Genomic DNA, 19,466 nt, shown 5'->3' with positions numbered 1-19,466 from the left:
TGACTTGGCCAAAGAGGGCATGAAAGAGCTGTGACTGGATCACAAATTCAAATCTGTTCCCAACTGGGCCCCCCCGAAAAGTGTTTGGCCTAGGGCCCCCCAAATCCTTAAGACATCCCTGCCTCAACCAATCTGTAACCTCCACTTTTCTACAAGACCTTGTATATGTATGTATGTAAATGTATAGGCATTTATATAGCGCACTACTTACCCGGAGGGTCCCAAGGCGCTTCGACCGCTGCGAAACCCTTCCTGGCTTCCCTGAGAGATGGTCCCTTAATGGGTATCTCCAGGGTGAGACCAGGCATCCCCGGCGGTCTGGTGGGGCCGTTAGTGAAGATGAGGCAAGCTAATGCCTAGAGTTGCCGAGTGTGAACGCTGATCAGAGTGGGCACCGAGGCGAGAGAATTATCGAGTCCGCTGACCCTGGTCCAGAAACCTGCCGCGCCGGGAATCGAACCCTGGTCCCGGGCCGTCCTCTGCTCTCGGGTAGAGTATCTATGTAGCAGCCAGCCAACGTTTTAAGCGAGTCTTCACCACGTGTGTTGGAAGGGGTCAAGGAAGGTAATAGCCAATATCTCTTCCAGCCATGGACCAGTTGGACACTTCTGACAGATTTTAACATCTGAAGTTAGAAATCTAGATTTTGAACGGTGTACTATCCAGCGGGGGTCCATGCAGGTAAACACAGTGGGGCGGGGCGAAGTCAACGGAATAGGGAAAATAAATCAATAAGTAAATCCTATTCTGTCGTCTGTCTGCATTTCCTCCCCCCCCCTCTCCCCGCCCCACCTCCCCACAGCACTTACCTACACAGACCGCTGCTGGTGCTAGCATTTGGTTTTGCACCAACCCCCGGGACTGAAACCTAACCATCATTTCTCACTGCCATCATGTGACTTGGTTTTGACATAGAACTGCCCTGGGATTTAGTGTACACTCACAGTGTGGAGGAATGCCAAGCAGAGCACAGATTTCACCATAGCGATGTGTGCTTGCCCTACAAAATTCAGCAGTGCAATAACTAACATCCATCAAGAGTGCCAGCTCATTTTATGAGTTTCTGTCACGCCCTTGATTGCGGCAGGGCCCACACCTTAGCATTTTAAGAGGCGTGCTCACATTGCGCTTACTTGGCATTTTTCCTGATTGGCCTGAGGCTTTAGGGACTGCGGTGGCATCTAGTAAGGCATCCTGTAAGGATCAGTATGTGTGGAAATAAAATGGATTTTGTGGTAAGTGGCATAGAAGAGCTGATCTACTTAAGCGTGGGAGCCTGGACATATTTTGTGTGTGCCACCTGTCAGCCAACAGAAGGCGCAGCACCATACTATCCTGTGAAGGATGAATCAGTACCCGAGTATTATCCACTGCATTTCCTGCACCCCTTGAAGGATGGTGTGTTACCTCCAAACTTAAAAGTCGGCTCTTAATGAAACTGAAATGAGTACCATTGCAAATGTCATCAATACCTAGTCTTACAGACCCACGCCCTGTCGAGATGAGCCCTAAAAACGCGTAGCACTTGATCACCTGCACCTATAGACTGTCATTGGTGCTTTGTGGCTCTGCACAGGGCAACAGTAATTCCGCACACCACAGGATTACAGATGTGCATACTGATAGGTTGTTGGTATCCATTGCCCACCCTTGACAGCCCTTCGTGTTTATTGATGGTCTACTCACAAATCTGGCTATTGAATAACAAGGTCAGCATCGACTGCTGCATCCGAGGAAGCGATGAACAGATACATTAAAAGTATCACTAACTCTGTGTCTCAATGTGCAAATGTAATTTTTGTCTAATGAATCGAGAATTTCAATGGAAAAATACCTTACCCTGTTTCCACTCTATCTAACAATAAATTAAATGCAGGCGGATGTGTTTCCATAGGGAAGCATCCAAGAAGCACAACTATTCCAAAACAATACATGCTCTGGACCGAGATTGCAAATTCACTGCCAGCAAATTGACGCACTGATCTCAAAACAAAATCCCTGTGTGCAGAGAGTGGCTGATCTGGTTACAAACATCTCCAGACTTCCTGCAAGGCAGTGTTTTCATCCTACTGTGGTGACAGGTTTGTCTTTCTACCAGGCAGTGCAGTGACCAATCGTGCATCGCACTGCAGTTCAGTATTCCGATATGTTGCGATACATGGGAATAGACAGTGATAAATCTTGAATTCAGACCACACATCTCTGTTCGAACTCGTCGGTGATGTCTTTCATCACCGTGGAACCAGGCTGGCTGATAAGCTGCTCTGACCCTGAAATAGCAAAGCCGGGGCTGAGTGGCAGCTGCAAGTGTGATGCCAACATTCTCAAGGCTTACTCACTCTGAGGCCCTCGCTCCAAAACACCTTTTTTAAATCAGTGCAGAATGAAGTATCACACGGATGCTGGGCGCGCTGGGTCCGCGGCGCTTTACTCCTCTACTGGTGGCATCCCCTGTAAGTGAACTGCTGTCAGGTCTAGCATCAGAAGAGAACCCGAGAGTTTACATCGAACATATTTAATCATTTCACTATTAGCAGAATGGGGTACCACGCATTTACTCACGAGGCACTAAGGAAGAGGTTATTACGCATATGTCGGCGAAATAAAATAAGCATTGGCACAGCCAACAGGTCTCAGTGGTGAAACCTACTAGCCACTTACTTTTTTTACTTTGCTTCTTTGAATCTACAGCAGTGATCTTGAAATGCATTTTGTCGAGTATTAATTACTGATGGAAGCTTAACCCTTAGCTGCTGTAGCGTTTCTCCCTCCCAGCGCAGAGCCCTTCGATTGAGCAGGGGGACATCACGACTGTCATGTGCATCTTCTTCAGAAACACTGAAAGACAAGTCATCATCGGTGGAACTCCACCAACTGAATAATCACTTCCAGATTTTTATCCATGATCCTCTCCCTCAGGTGCAATCTTACTATCAGAACCTGCATCAGAGTTATCCTCCATTATCTGAGATAATGCCTGGGTGAGTAGCTGTCATCCAGTTAGATGCCATCTCAGTTAACCATCTAAAACTCTTCCTTAAATTCTGCTGCTAAAGAGAATGAAGAGTTACTATTGGAAATGATGATACACTGATAATTCTGTGTGCATGATACAAGCTGAAAGTTAGATAGCAATACAATACCGTGCAACTGAGCGTGTACTATAAAAGTGATAGAGGCAAGAAAAGCAATCACCTCTAGAAACAAGACAAAACACTTAGCTCATAGGAAGTCACTACATCTAAGAATCTGAAAGAGAAAAGAAAATACTTGGCAACTTGCTACACAAAATAAAGTAAACTAAAATGCAATTACATTTTCAGGGAAGGTGAAATGTTGAAAATTAATTAAGCTCCCTTGGTTTGCTGTCTCCCCCCCCCCCCCCAAAAAAAATCCATGTTTTTTTAAAAACGTTACTGTTTGGTAAACACAGCACACGTGCAGGTGTTAAGTCTGAACCAAACCTGGTAAGTCGCACTTCCCACGTCATAGTATATTTCTCTGTGGTGTGCGTTAAGCAAGTTGTTTTGAGTCGGATTTATTGTTGAGTATGTAATAGCCATTCTTTGAGCTAGGAATGGCGGCTCCTGGCTTTAGCTATCCTCCTATGAGAAAAGGACTTCACCATTCTTGTTTTCTCTTATCGCTGGACCGATTTTATTTTGGCAGTGGATTCTACGAAAATGCTATTTATTTTTCTTAGTATGAGATTGATTTTGGTAGTTGGCATTTCATTTCCTCCAGGTTACCTTGATTGTCAGTTTGAGACCAGTTTAAATCAATTTCAGTAACGGACACTAGCGTGTACTAACTATTTATTGAATGGGGCCAGATAGTCCAATGATGGTCAAACTAAGAGACTTGCCATAGTACTATGTCTGAATCATGATGGCTCACTTGTCTGGTATACTACATTTTCTAAGTCAGAAAGTGTAAACTGGTCAAGATCAGGCACATTGTGTCAAATCATTAATCTCTTCACTTTAGCTAATCTGGAGAACTGAGTTAAAATGTGTGATAATAGAACACTGCTCTAGCACAACTGCTTGAGAAATGCACTTTAGTAACTTGAAAAAAAAGATAATGTGGCACGATTTGGTGAAAATCCTTAACTTGTACGAAGCAGAACGTTACCTATGTAAAACTACACATGCACTAAAGTTGGAACAACTTCGGGTTGTCTGTGGCTTGCTGGCTGTGATTAGAAGTTAGTTCATTGGGATTATATCATGTAATTTTAATGTTAAGTGCTCTTATAACGCGCAACAGCTAGTCCAAGGAGTGTCCCTGCGCGAATCCAAGAGGAGTCCCTGAACTACACCACCCTCAATTACAGAAACAGATAGGTTTTTAAAAGTTTTTTGAAGGCTAATGGATCATGAGTATTGCACAGTGAAAACGGAGGGGCATTCCAACCCTGGGCAGCCTTAACAGCCAAGAAGCAACTGCCCATCTTATGCCGGATGAAGCGGGTACCCTAGCTTGAAGGAGGGCTGAAGAGCGCAGTTGTCTCAGCGGGACATAGAAGGAGAACTGCTTCTGTGAGTAGGCCGGCCCGTGACCATAGAGGGCACGATGCGCGATAATCAGGGATTGAAATGTAACCCGGTCCGCCACGGGAAGCCAGTGGAGAAGGCGGAGATGTTCCCTCATGCTGCACTTCTTATCAATTCCCAAGAGAAGCCTGGCAGCCACATTCTGAATGACCTGGAGTCTATTCAAAGAATATCCAGGGATGCGTATGTACAACATGTTAGCATAGTCCAATCGGGAGAGGATCAAGGCACGGATGACCGTCTCTTTGGCTGGCCTAGGGAGGAGGGGTAAAAAACTCCTTAGTGTTTTAAGAAGGCCAAAGCAGCTGCCTGAGAGCTTTTTCACCTGGATGGAAAAGGAGAGTTTATCCTCAAACCACACTCCTCGGTTTTTCGCGGATTTGCCATTAGGTAGGGGGAACCCGTGAGGCCCGCTCGAGTCTCTGAAGCCAGGGGGGAATTTCCGTAGAGAAGGATCTCTGACTTGTCTTCGTTACATTTGAGTTGGGCCAACGCAAGCCACTCGAAGACGGAAGACAGGCAATGCTGAACGAAAGATACAGAGTCCTCATCCTTTCCCCAGGTAAAGAGAGGCTGGGTGTCATCAGCGTAGACTATCACTTTTGCCCCCAACCACTCGGCTAGATAAACCAGAGGAGTGACGTAGATGTTAAAAAGATGGGGGTTAAGGGAAGACCCCTGTGGGACCCTAGTGGTGACCGGCTGCGGTGTTGAGGCGGCCGGTGGCAGCCAGACCTGTTGGGCCCGCCCTTCAAGAAAGGACCTCAGCCAGCCCCAGGCAGCGCCTGAGACACCTATCTCAGTGAGTCTGGTGAGCAACAGGAAGTGTGGTACAATGTCAAATGCCGCCAATAGGTCGAACATTACCAGTGCTGCTCTCCCGCCGGCGTCCAAGCACTCGCGGATGGCTTCGGATATTTCCACCGGCGCTGACTCGGTACTGTTAGAGGAGCGAAACCCAGACTGTGCTGGATGCAGAAAATGAGACCCCTCAACAAACTCTGAAAGTTGTGTGGTCACAACCTTCTCACAGAGTTTTGCTAAGCTGGGCAGGAGAGAGATAGGGCAATAATTCCCAGGGATCAGGGGATCAAGAGTGGGCTTCTTCAAGAGGGGAAGGATTTTAGCCTGTTTCCAGGCCTCCCCTACCCGCGCTTCACGAAGGGAGGCGTTTATGATCATATTAACTTCGGCTTTGATGTTCTCCGCCACTGCGGCAAGTAATCTTGCTGTACAGGGTTCCGTGGGCGAGCCCGATTTCAAGCCCTTCAGGATTTTAAGAGAGCTAGACAGATCCACGGATGAAAAGGCCAGCAGGGCGTGCCTGGAAGCAGCAGGCAAGATGGCAATAGGCGCAGCGACAGCCGAAGGTCCGGAGCAGTAGGTGAAGGCAGCCTGAATCGTGCGTATTTTATCCCAAAAAAAATTGGATAAAGTGCTTATTTTATCCATAACAAAATTGGATAAAGTGTTACACCAGCCCTCAGTGGCTGGGAGAGGGCACGATTGTGCTGCAGGGGACAATGGAGAAAATCTCCTTGGAGTTATTTTGTGCCTGTTCACTGCGGGTGGCAAAGTACTGCCTATTAGCCAGTGATATCGCAGTATAATAGTTTTTTTGTCTGCCCCTGAGAGTGGCCTTAACCAGGGGACAGTACTCACTGAGGCGCCCAGCATGTTCCAGTTTTTTACAATCCTGCTTAAGCACGGACAGGTCCAGGGTAAACCAGGGTTTAGATGGCAATCCTCTGGAGAACCTGGACGAGGTCAGTGTGGCATGCATGTTTGTAGAATTGGATAATCGATTAGAGAAGCCTGCCAGACTTCGGTCAAGAGCCGGGGTAAGTGCGGGTGGCCAGTATGGACGGTTCAATTTTTTTGAAAGCTGGTTTCCAGTAGCAAGAGCCCAGAGGGCAAGCCGAGGCTAGCTCCCAGGAAAAATGAGTGAGACAATGGTCTGACCAAGCGACTGGAAGCCATGATAGCAACATTGGAACAGATGGGGTCAAGAATATGAACTCCTTGATTAGTAGGGCGGGTGACCCTAGAGACAATTGGGCCAGCTGGAGGATGTCACCAAAAACAAGTGATTCACTTAATTGGGCCTGGTCAAGATGAATATTCAGATCCCCCAATACCAAGTATTGTGGGAATCGAAGAGCCTTGGACGTCACTGCATCACCCCATGATTGCAGGAAGGACCTAGCCGGGCCCAGGGGACGGTAGATTAGAGAACCTCCCAACAAAGAATGGGGGGAGAACCTGATGCTAAAATCCAGAGCTTTGCTATCCCCTCAGGCCTGAGCGTCGCCCCTAATGAAATCCCATGTGTCCCTGTACATGATCCCTACTCCACCCCCTCTTCCTACCAGGCGATCCGCCTTGGCAATTTTAAAGCCCTTAGGGGTGGCAAGAGCAACAAACGAGCTCTAGGCTAGAGTTAGAGCAGCAGCAGCAGCAGAAATAATGTGCAAATCGGTGACCGAACAGAGATACCTGGGTATGGTTGCTCTCTCTCAGCTGTGAAAGTGGCATTTGGGAGACCAGGCTTTTGGCCCATGATGTACTGTCCAGATCCACGCTGTAGGAGAACAAGCTTTTCCCGCAGTCTTCGGATTGCTGAGCTTCATCCTGTATATTCCTATGACTTAACAGAGTCCTCGGACTGTAACTGAGGAGGCAAATTATGTGGGGTACACAATGAAGCATGCTGCTGATGTGTGCAAGAGAGGGTGGGTGTGGTGTAATATAGCTCTTTGCTTCTGAGGTGGGTCAAATATTTCGTTTGTGAAATCCTTTGGCTGTACTAACAGTTTTCTTTTTTTCTTTAGCTTAACAATCTTTATGCTTTTGGGTAAGTAGCAGGGCAGGTACCAAAGTCTTAATAGTGTAATTACTTTAATAATAATCAAATTACGCTCTGAAGTTTTTCGTGCTCATGAGTGTGCATAGATGGCATGGATATTGTAGATGCAGACAACACAGCACCAAACTTTTAGTTGACAAGGGCTGAGTGCTGTTATATGTGGTTCTTGTTGTCAGAGGGGTTACTGCATAGGCTGTTTGGGCTAGGGTTCTGATTGGCTATTAGGGCTAGGGTTTCCTATTGTACTTAGGGGTTGGGGCTTTGATTGACTATTAGGGCTAGGGCTGTGATTAGTTAAATAGGGCCCAGTCTCTCATTGAGTTTAGGGTCAGGGTTCTGATTGGTTAGGTTTAGGGCTAGGATTTCACTGGCAATAGGGCTCAAGGCGCCTCAACCCAGGTGTCTAGGCTAAGGGTGGAGAGGACAAGGGCAGTTGCCTGTTTGGGCTTGGCGGAAAGGACAAGTACCATTGCCTGTCTGGGCCTATTCGGGTAAGGCCTATGACGTAGGGCCAGAGATGCTGCCCAATTTTCCCTTACGAGCTAACACCTTAATGCCTGCACATCCACCAACATCCAAACACATTTTAAGGCCTTCTACTTGTGCCCTACAAACAAACTCATACAGATTTCAATCTGTATTGAACCACTACACAACACTACCAAACCCAACAAACCACACGTACACACAATTCTGGGGAGAGGATGTGGCCTTACAGCTAGAATGTTGGTCAACCTCTTCGCTGGAGAATCGAGTTTGAGACTCTGCTGGGACACTCAATATCCTGTGATTCTGGGCAAATCACTTAATCTCCTCGTGCCTATCAAAAAATGAATGTGTTCGTCAGATACCTTAGAGTCAAGTTTGGGCTATTAAAAAAACTCTAGGAAAGAAACGAATTTCTACCCCAACTACAACCCTATGGCACCTGCATTCTCACACAAAACACAACTCCATCCACTAACACATCAACAACACAACACAAAGCCACACTCATAACTTTAATGCATACAGACACACTCTCCCTGTTCCAACAGAACACCAGCTCTATCTTCTTGCTCCTAACTGATCCCCTTTAATCATAACAAAACCTAAACTCAGCCTTCCATCTCACCATCCACCAACACTACCTCATCTTTTTACCAATTACACACAACCATACAATGCTAAAACTCCACTCTACCACACACATTTCCTATTCAAGTGATCAAATATAACACAAACACTCATAACTCTTGTCCATTGCCTCTTACACACCACACACTCTTGTCCAAAACACATCACCACCCCCTGTACTATTCAAATACTACTCACCAACAGTACTGCACATACAAATCTTTCACAGAAAACCACTACATCAAAATCTCCTCTCACTATTCCACAATAAACAAACACACAAATCTCAATGTATTATTTTCCTTACACATATATCCCCTTACTATGTAATCATGTATCTATATAGTAATTATTTTTATCCTATTTTACAAGAAAAAAATGACACTCTCAAAAGCTTTACTCTGTCCTACCTTTACTCTACACCTCTATCAATGTATCTTCTATCTTCACTCTCCCATCCCAAAGCTCAGACTACTAGAAAATTGTGGTTTCAATGTGATGATACAAAATTGCTCAGTAAACATGGATTTGGTCAACATGGACCACGTTTATTTAGAGAACAGGCCCAAAAGAACGTGGAAAAATGTGCTGTGCATAAAGAAAAATATTGCATTATACCTGTAGTCATTGATTATCCGCATCGCTGCGGCGGCTTTTCCCGCTGTGTGCGGCAAATTTCAAAAAGCTGCATTACATGACTAGCTCAGCTCGTCATCCGCACACGACCACCCTGGCTGATGACGAGCTGAGCTCGTCATCAGCAGCGAAGAGGTTAATATGAAAAAGATTGAAGGGCGCAGCGCAGAGCACCGGCCAGGCCAGCCCCTTCTCCCCTCTCTTCTGTTATGCATTTGCAGTAATCATGCTTACACGTATGAGTCAATGTTTGTATTCAAGCACAGCACCATTATTCTTGTTCTTTTTTACCTTTTTCTAATTAACCTCGCTTTGTATTGTACAACCATCGCCTTCTTGTGGAACTTTAATTAAATTTGTATTCAATGTTTATTTCAGGGTTGCATGTGTTTATATTGGGCTGCATTATCCCTTAATTTTGGAGCGATGAAGCACATGTTTTATGTTTTTTGATTTAGTTTATTTCAAAGATATCTATTTTAAAATCGAACATTTCAATGTTAAGTCTCTGAAATCCTTTTTTGTTGTTTTTAATGACGAGGTGGGTGACCCCTTGTGCCCCCACCTTCCTTTGACCCTACTCTTTAAAACGTTTCCGTTAACCATAAGTACTTTTTTGTCTTTCCCGTTTTATTTTGTTCTTTTTTTTGTTTACTGGGTGTGTCCCTTCCCCTCCTTCCTCTAACTAAACTCATTTCGCTTTGCTTATTTAACTTCAAGCCTCCCCTTACCATTACTTTGCCATTACTTTTCTCTTTCCATTAACATTGCCCTTAACCCATAGTACTTACCTGTGGATGTGTGTCACTATATCAAGGTTAAATTATCGATATCATATTAAATATTTACATCTTAACTCCACCCAAGCTTACCTTAGGGTATCGGTATTTATGGACTTATGAACATTTATTATGTCCTTTCCCTACAATGAAGTCGTAGGTCAAATTCATTGGATGCAATATTATCACCATGAGATATGGACATAGTGACACCTCCACCTCCACTGGCGACTTGAACCCACTACAACATACATTTATTTTATTTACTGCAGTTAACTCTGTTGCCTACATTTCCAGGAAAAGAAAGTTTGGTTAAACATTAGGGTAATTATCACATCTCCAAATAGATACCACATCTCCAGATTGTCTCCACTATCGGGTCCACAGTGCCCAGCTGTTGGACCTCAAGTAGATACATTAATCTGTATAGCTCCAATATGCAACTGGTCTTAGATCATACCATGTCTAGTTCTAGACAGTATAATCTGTACTGTTAACAATAAACGGAAGAGGGTCCCTGAAAAAATTGAATGAGTTGTAAAGACACCAGGCAAATAACAAGACTAAAACACACAAAACTCCCCTCACACATATAAATCTAACATTGGCAATAAGTCCATTAATTAGAGACTCCCACAGACCAATAATATTTTAATAAAATAATTTTTAGTTTATTTATTTATCAAGATAAATAAATCTATTTGATTTCTATGCATTTTTCTTCATTTTCATATATAATGCATGAGACATCACACACATTCAATAAAACAAGACATAAGCCCAGCACAATGATGTCGTAGGGGACCTATGAGTAAATATACATGTAACCATCCCAACCACCACATAAGAAAAAAAACAACAATAACTGACAATAAGCTAGACAAAACAAATTATGACAAAATACAATATGTAGCAAAAACAAACAAGAAAAAAAGGGCAGACACGTGTTTCGGAGATCCCATGTATATCAGCAAGCTCCTTCTACATGGCGTAATTTATTTGTATATTTTAGAAATAACCATATCTTGGCTGTAAACCCAGATATATAGATATATATATATAGATATAGATTTACTGTTCTGAACTCCACTTTTATGTACCTCTGCACAATGTATATATCTTAAGGTTATGTGGATGTGAAGTTAAAAATGGTAAATCTATATTTATCTATATATAATTACATCTTAGATGATGTGGGTAAGGGCCTGAGCTGACTTGAGTGGTGGGAACCAGGTTTGAGTCTCGGCGTCAACATACTGTGTTTATGGGCAAATCACTTAATCTCCCAGTACCTACAATTCAGCGTTTTGAGACCCTCACGGTGGTTTGCCCTGCTTAAAAAGCCTGGATTTTTTAATTTTTAATAAAACAAGAAAATGAATGTGTTTTTTTTGTAATGTAACTGGTGCTCATATATAGCATTCCAATACTTTTAGGTCAAGTTTATGCTAGATAAAACTTTTTTAAATGAAATACTTCTGCAGACTGAAGAAGTATAAACGCAGATGACAGTCCTCAATTCGTGTGATATTTGATTTTACCGGTGTCCAAACGTACATTCATTTAGAAATCTGCTCCCGCGGAGTACACAGTGAGAGTGGAGGCAGATGCGGCAGAAGGACATTAATCTTCCACTTACTGACACTGGTTGTTTTTGTGTGGAACTGAGGTTGTGTGTCCCCACTGTAGTATCTAGGGAAATCACAACAGGCTTGATCACGAATACCGAGAAACCACCGGCTCGAATTAAGCACTGCCAGGCAGACACCACGTGCTGGTCTCTGTGCATATCACTTATTGTACTCCATGTAAACCGCACTTGTGCGCCAAGCATGCAGGAAACCTTCTTGTTTGTAACCTAACAAAGCCAGACTTTGATGTGACGTCACCAAACTAATCCAGTGGGGTGTCTGTAACCTGTATCCCAAGAGACCCGGATGCAGAATGTATTTATTGTTGTTGCTTTTTACAGGTGTCTAGCATCTCAAGGTGGTCTGGAAGGTTCAGCCCCGCCTGCGCGTAGATGCAGTTTTTGATCCCAATAATAAAATCAGATGTCCTCTTTCGGAGGGCGCAGCGGGAGCGCTGAGGTCATCAGAGGTCTATTTCTACCGCAAACACGCTCTGTTCCTCTTGCGCTTGCAGTGAAACGGAGCCCCTCTCCAGGCACGTTTCTCAGCAGCGCTCCTCTATCTCACATGAATGCAGAGGAACATTCGGCGCACAGCTGTTGTTTTCATTCCCTCGCTGGTGTGGGTTTAACAGGCGCCATGGTGTGATGGGTGCACAGACCGAGTCTGCGCAGGCGCAGAGCCGAGCTGTGCGCTCTTTCAACAATTAAGTTACTTCTGTTAACTCAGCAGAGGGGTAGCGCAGCACTCAGATGAAGACAGGTTTTCGAATACCTTGCGCCAGCAAAGAGTCATGCAAAGTAACGCCTCCTTGAAGCAGGCGCTAATCTGGAGAAATGTTTTTATTTCTCAAACAATTTCGCGGAATTTATGTGCACATCTTCATAGAGCACACATCCAATGTGTGAAATGGATTACGCTTTGGAGTGGAAGATTATGCTTCCAGTACAAATCCTATACTAGACATCACACCCACAAAAGCAAAGGTTGTGCGTGATGCTTGGCAGCCTGTTAGCGCCCCAGGCACAGGGGGTGACAGCAGCAGCAGGGCATTTTGAATAAAAATGGCTTGACATGGCTCCCCTTCTGCAGTGCTGCCACTTTCTTGTTGCAGTGTGTTGCGCTAAACATTAATAAACTTGCCATGCAGAGCCAGTCTTGACTGTTGAACTGACGCACCTCCCCAGTCTGCATCTATCATTCTATGTTCTCAAATCATGTTTCTGGAGAACAACTCTCATTCATTGTATTACTGAATGTAATCTCATTTTTTTATACAGGTCAACATCTGCCTATATGACATCTTGGCCAAAGCCAGAAATCATGCCACGTCTGTTGTTAGATGATGGTGACATCTTGCTACCTGGATTCGATCTTTAAACTCTCTGGGATCAGTGCTCTAAACCTTTACTCTGCACAAATGGGTTTGCCACTGGTGGCGATGTGATTTTTATTTTAAAAATGTGGGTCATTTACAAAACATATTTTTGGATGCGCATTTGAACCTAAACTGTGCGTGTGATGTGTCCCAGTGGTACACCTCCATTTCCTCAGTACAATTACATGGATCATTTAATCAACTGTGAGAATGACCGGTACTTGCTATTACCTTAAAGTAACTTTAACTCCCAAATTGTTTAGAACTAGAATTAGTATTGTAAATTGGCCAAGTTAAGGCAATGGCAAGTCATGGCCAGGTAAAGGCCATGGTCTGATATGGTGGAAGTCACTGAAAAGGAATGTGAGGTTGTGGCATCCACCTGTGTCCTACTAGAAGCAACTCTCTGATTTAAAAGTGTACAGACTGCCTATGCAGCTCCAAGATCTGATTTTCTGTGTTCTGTCTACTGATCGACTGAAGATCAAGCAGACATGTCACCGGTGTCAATCTTGTCCTCTGAGTGATAGCAGAGCTCAAGGTCAGCATGATCACTATTGCACAATACTTTTTTGCACCTTGTAAAGGGTTAGCAATAAATATTTTAAAATATTGATGATGGATCTTCCAAGTGCCAGCTTCATGTCTTTGGGCATCACCGGGCTGAAGATAGGGGCATACTCTAGACTTCAGCAGACCATTATCCTTGCGTTTTCTGCTGTGAAGGAGCATAGATGCACCAGATTTATTGCATGGCCATTAAGGGACCAATAGAGCACTGAGACTCTGGACATCCATACTAAAATTTGGTTACTATGCATTTGCACATGTTGGCCACATTTTGCATATTTACCCCATGATCCCTTTGGCATTGACCTTTTTAGGTCCCAGCTACTAGACAGTGCACACACTGTCTGCTGCAAGACTATTGTTAGCTTACAGTGGTCTTACAGCCCACCCATTACTTACAATTGGTAGGCTTCATTGTCACTCTCATTTGCTTGCTTCTTATTTGTTAGCATGTGTGGGCTTTTCTTGTGTTTGTACAATTCCCCTGAGCATGGGCGTAGTATTTGTGTCTTTCAACTGTTTCTGCTTAGGCACTGCTTTTTACTATTTGTTTACATTCTCACGAGACTGTGAGTCTACTTCTCCCTTTGCACCGTGCTCGCTCATGTTGCTATTTTGCTGCCTGTTTACCTCCACTGCCATCCTCCTTGATGCCCTTGTGTGATTATACCATGCATTGCTTTTTCACCCATGTGTGTCTCCTTCCAGCTTCACGTTGAGCTTGCTAGTCCATTTGCACCACCACCTTCCTCTGTCTCCATTTGCTTCCCTCACCCACACCCTCCGTATTCTTTCCTCCTCACTCTGCCCTCTTCTTACTTACCCAATCCCCTGTGATTGCGAACAGCCCCACCTCAGTGTTGCTTTGACCCACCTGCACCTTTTTTTGTTAACCGATCCAACAAGGGTAGGCAAACAAACATTTTTTTTAAAACACACGTCATTTCGGATGCTTGCGCATGCTTGGTGCATGCACCTAGTCAATGATGTGACCAGCCATGTTATAGGATTTGTTTTCCTTTTTTTATCTCCCCTACAACTGTGCATGTGCTCTCACTCACGAGAGATAGTGTTTTCAACTAGGGGCTTGGAGCGCACCCAATGCTTACACTTTGTGGGAGTCAAAGTCTCTCTGATTTGCTGCCTGCCATCATCCCCTTTGGTATTGCCTTCTAATTGGACAGCACGTGCAGGATTCACTTCCTCTTCTTTCTTTTGGAGAACAGACCAAGTACTGATTGCTCCATTCTGATTAGGGTCTGTCAATGGCTGAGGTACTATTTTTCATACATTCATTGTTGTTGCTTCTTCACCCCCATTCCTCACTCCTCTCGTGTCCGTATTGCTTCTCCCCCACATACCCCCTCCCTGCTGTCCTTGTTGCTTCTTGCTTCCCACCCCCTTCCCTCCCATGGCCCACCCTCCAATTCTCCATGCTGTCTCCTCCCCCACCTTCCCGTTGTCTGAGTTGCCCCCGACCCACCATAACAAGAAAAAGAGATGTGACGTGCCTGTAGTGCGAATGTCATATCGCTTTTTCGTTTTTAGTTTTCTGTTTCCACACCGGAGCAATTTTTCTTATGCTGCGCAGCAGTCACGCTGCTCTACAACATGGCTAAAATACATTGAGAAAGAAGTCATGCTTCACAGCATCAGTGTGTTCTCATATGTGTCACAGTTTTTTTGTAGAAAAATGTGAAACATAGCATTCCCTTGCAACATACTAGTGATAATATAACAGAAGTTGAAAAATTCCCAAAGGTCAGACTAACAAGAAGTGATGCTTGAGGTACAAGTTCACCAGATCTTCGTGTAACCATCATCTTGTGTTTAGATAATGTTTTCATCGTTGCTGATTATGAGGAGGTCATCTCTGTGGTCCCTGGCTGTTATCTTTAGTGCACACGCGTTTATCACAGTTAGTACCAAGGCCATAGGAGTATATACCAGCATTCTCATTTCTACATTCTTTTTGAGGAGAGGGTGGGAACAGGATGACATTATTTGGGGTGCTCGAATTCATCTGCAGAAGAGGCAAGCCTGTCCTTCAGAAAGCTATTATTGATGTTACACCGTTTTAAATTGCCTCACGTTTCCTTGAAATGTTTTCTATACTGCAGCTTAACAGGTCTTAATTATTTTATTTTTCTACTACGGAAAATTATATTTCTCCGTTCACCCAGGCAACGCATCTGAGACTAAATTCCAAACCACATCAGTATTTTCAATTTGCCAAATTATTAAGCAGGATAAGGAAATATTCTAGACAGCATGTCATTTGAGTTATTTTTTATTTCAGCTGTGTGCTTTGGCCAAGTTTGCATCTTTCTGATCTGCGGGCCATTTCTCTGTCAACACTATTTACAACTTTGTACACTTGCTCATTGGTTCGATTTAACCAAGCCCTAGTCTGAAGGCGAAATAAATGTGAGAAATAAGACGCTGTCCACTTTGTGGATGAAGACCAAATCAAACCATACTGAGAAGCGAGGAATCATGAAGTTATGCTGCGGAGACCTATAAATCTCTGGAATGCCAGTGATAAATACATTTGTGAAATGTTCTAATGCTTTGGCTCAGAAAATCCATTTGAGAAAGTCAATCAAATCATTAAATGTAGAAGCTTAATTCATGGCAACTCTTCAAATTGTATAAGAGTTATGCATCTGAATGTAAGCCTGAGTTATTTTGGAAACCATTATGGGTCAGTGGAAAATTAATTTCACCTCCCTCTTCTCTGTAAGGCCTGAAAGCAGGTAAGGCAGCTAGACGCTGCAAAAGTGATTATTACTTTAGCTTTCTTGCTTTTTATACGTTCTTTTCCTGGGATAATACATTTCTTTTGGAGTTTATTGCGAGGGTTTTAACAGTTGACTGCTGTCAGACTGCTGTCAGAGGCGAAGGGAGTTCAAGTGACAGCAGCCATTTTGGGTGTGCTCTGTTCGAGGGCCATTTTGCGCCCTTCAAAAGAGGCTGATGCGTGCAGTGGGCACGTCACTGGTGCCCCAAAAGAACGCCAAAAGCAAGCCTGTCTGCACCTGGTTGATGCCAGGGTGGATGGCGTCAGGGTCCTGGCACTATGTCAGTTTCACATTCACAAAGAGCAAACAAAATATAAGAGATGAGGCCCACCCATGGGAATTACCCTAGCTGTGGGGACTCTGTCTGGTGCAATAAATGAATTGGACTATAGGATTAAGAGAAGATTACAGCATATTACCAAAAAAGCAAGTGCTGGCCTCACACACCCTTTGAGCATAATGCTTCATCATTAGTCATCCCTGCTCACTAAAGAATGCTCAGATGGCAGGCAGGCTTCCGGTGTTCGCAGGAAGCACTTGAGGACAAGAAATACATAATGGGAGCCACAGAGAGAAGAAGTAAAAATCATAGAAGCCTGCTCCTAGGAAATACCTTTATTTGGCAAGGGGGCAACAAGAGCATTAACATTTTAAGTGATGCACGACAGTGATTTCTCCTCCTGCATCATACAGATCAACATGTTTCAGCTGTGGTCCATGGCTTCCATCAGGACTAAGATTCCCTATTTGCTTCTGCAGTAAGCATACATTCAATTTGCCACATAGAGGCACACACACAAAAATACCATGTCTTCTGTTCCTGATAGATGCTGGAATGCTTCTACAGCATAACTGTATGGTCCCTCGTATTAGCTTGTGAGAACCTCATGGAGCAATGCGACAAGGGGAGCCTTGTAGTTGTTGCACATTCTACAAAGGTCTCACCCTGTCGAAGCACCTATATGCGCGCCTACTTCATCCCAACTATGTCAGTTTCCCCAGGCAAAATATAAATTATATGTCTGCTCAGTTGCACCTCAATTTGGAACTGGCCTACCAGGACTTCATCTACCCTGGTAACTGGGAAAATCAGTGTAATGCTTGTCACTTCTTGCTAAAATCCACCACAAACTGGTTGTGTTCTAGGGGGCATAAACAATAGCAAGATGGAGAACTTGTCTAAATTGCCAACCCTGGTTAGTCATGGAACCGATATTTTTAATTTCATTATGGACTATGGTCCTGATATGCTAGTTCTAACAGCAGCATGACTTTACCCAGCAGTCAACCCTGATACAGTTCTTGCTGTCCCAGAAGGTTATGGCATTAAGAGACTGGACAGAATGAGTAGAAGGGGTGGAGGTATAGCTATAATCTTTAAAGAGATTTACGCTTGTACACTACAACAGCATATTATCCCAGACTGCGAGAGCGCCCTTTTCTATATTGGCTTTTCTAAGAACTTTATGTTCTCTACAGCTCTTGTGTATTGGCCTCCTGGTCCTGATTAGAATTGATTAGAAATTTGTAGAAATTATTTCACCATGCGTTATGAGATAAGCCAATTGTAATGTACTTGGATACCTGAAGTTACATTTTGACTCTAGGTAGTGTGCCCATATTTCTAACCTGGTCAACGATATAAAAGCCACTCAGCTAACTTGGTGAAAGGTACTACACCGAAAGCAAGACATATTCTGGACCCAGTGTTTTCTATCCTAGCCTTCCTTAAATATCCAGACCTCTTTTCCTCTAGCCTGGATGACTCGTTATTTTGTGGCTCTAACACAGGTGATAAAGAATTGGACATGTTAGGAAACATGTGGATCCCAAATTAGCATAAACTAGAAACAAATTGACAAAGAGATATTTCGGTATTTGTTACTGCTTCATTTCCTAGTGATTGACTTTAACTTAGAAGATTCAGTGATGAATATTAATTTTTAGATCAACACTCTACTTGATACTGTTATCCCTGTAACAATGGTTAAACTGAAAAAGAAACCACCTATGCTCTGGTTTGCTAATATTATAAAAGGGCAAAAAAAGGAGTAACGTCCTTGAGCATGCATGGTATAGATCATATTATCTCACGGATAAAAAGATCTACTCAGCGGGCATTAAAAATTATCATAAGTGTTAGATCTGTGGGTCTCTAGTTGGCAGAGGTCCAAATAGGGTCCCTTGCTTCTAGTCAGGGTAAGGGGAATACACTCTTTGGATAACCCCTGCTCACTGCCTTGGTAGCTTGGCAGGAGCAGACAAGCTTATCAAAGGCAATGTGTAAAGTAGTTGTACCAACACCCACAATAACACAGTGAAAACACAACAAATGGACTCCACACCAGTTTGGAACATAAAGTATCTTTATCTAAACTACACAAGACCAAAATTACAAAAATCCAACATACACAGTTCAAGAATATGATTTAAAAAGAGTTCAAGGGTTTGCGTCAAAATAAACCACAGTTGCGTCACTTTTAACCCGAAGTACCTGTAGATGCAACAAAAGTTCCAAGCGGCAACTGCAGCGTAGAAAAACAAGCGATCGTCACTCCTCAGAGCCTGAGGAGGCAATGCGACAACACCACTGCATGCAGCAGACGTGTTGCGACAAATCCGGTCTGTATGGGGAGCGATGCGCTACCTTGCATGGATTCCGGGGTGCAGGTTCTCCGGTAGGGTGCATCTCGCACAGGCACGATGCGATGATCTTCCGGGCGGCGACGATCTTCAGTGCTGCGGCGATGCGCGGCGCAGCCTTGATCCTCTTCTGCCGCAGACCCTTGATGCAATGGTGTTGGACTCTGCGACGATGTTCCCAGCAACGGGATGCGGTACACAAGCAAGCGGTGCGATAGTTCTCACAGCAACGACAGGCACTGCGACGATATTCACAGCGGCAGGAATCTTCCCGCACCGGGGCGATGCGCTCCGCAAGCGAACAATGCTTCGGTTCTTGCAGCAGCAACAGGCCCTGCGACGATGTTCGCGGCGATGGGTATACTCTCGCACTGTCAACGATGCGCTCCGCAAGCAAGCGATGCGTGCAAATTGTAGATCTTCTTTTCTTCTTCTCCAGTTCCCCAAACAACAGGAAACAACCTCCAGAGGCCTCACAAATGGATCAAGC

At 44.1% G+C, this 19,466-nt stretch overlaps 1 protein-coding gene and 1 non-coding gene across 5 annotated transcripts in view; both read left to right on the top strand.

The window, feature by feature from the left end:
- The window catches only part of PRLR (prolactin receptor), a 570,112-nt gene that overhangs the window by 103,323 nt on the left and 447,323 nt on the right, over positions 1–19,466 (top strand). The gene's annotated exons all lie outside the window — the stretch shown is intronic.
- LOC147726396 (small nucleolar RNA SNORA73 family) lies at positions 7,040–7,257 on the top strand. Its single transcript, XR_015309751.1, has one exon. It is a non-coding gene; the product is annotated as a small nucleolar RNA SNORA73 family (small nucleolar RNA).

This window comes from Lissotriton vulgaris, chromosome 3_1, assembly GCF_964263255.1.
Source record: "Lissotriton vulgaris chromosome 3_1, aLisVul1.2, whole genome shotgun sequence".
NCBI lineage: Eukaryota > Metazoa > Chordata > Amphibia > Caudata > Salamandridae > Lissotriton > Lissotriton vulgaris.
Note: the sequence above shows the minus strand (reverse complement) of the source record. Positions and strands in the feature narration are given on the sequence as shown.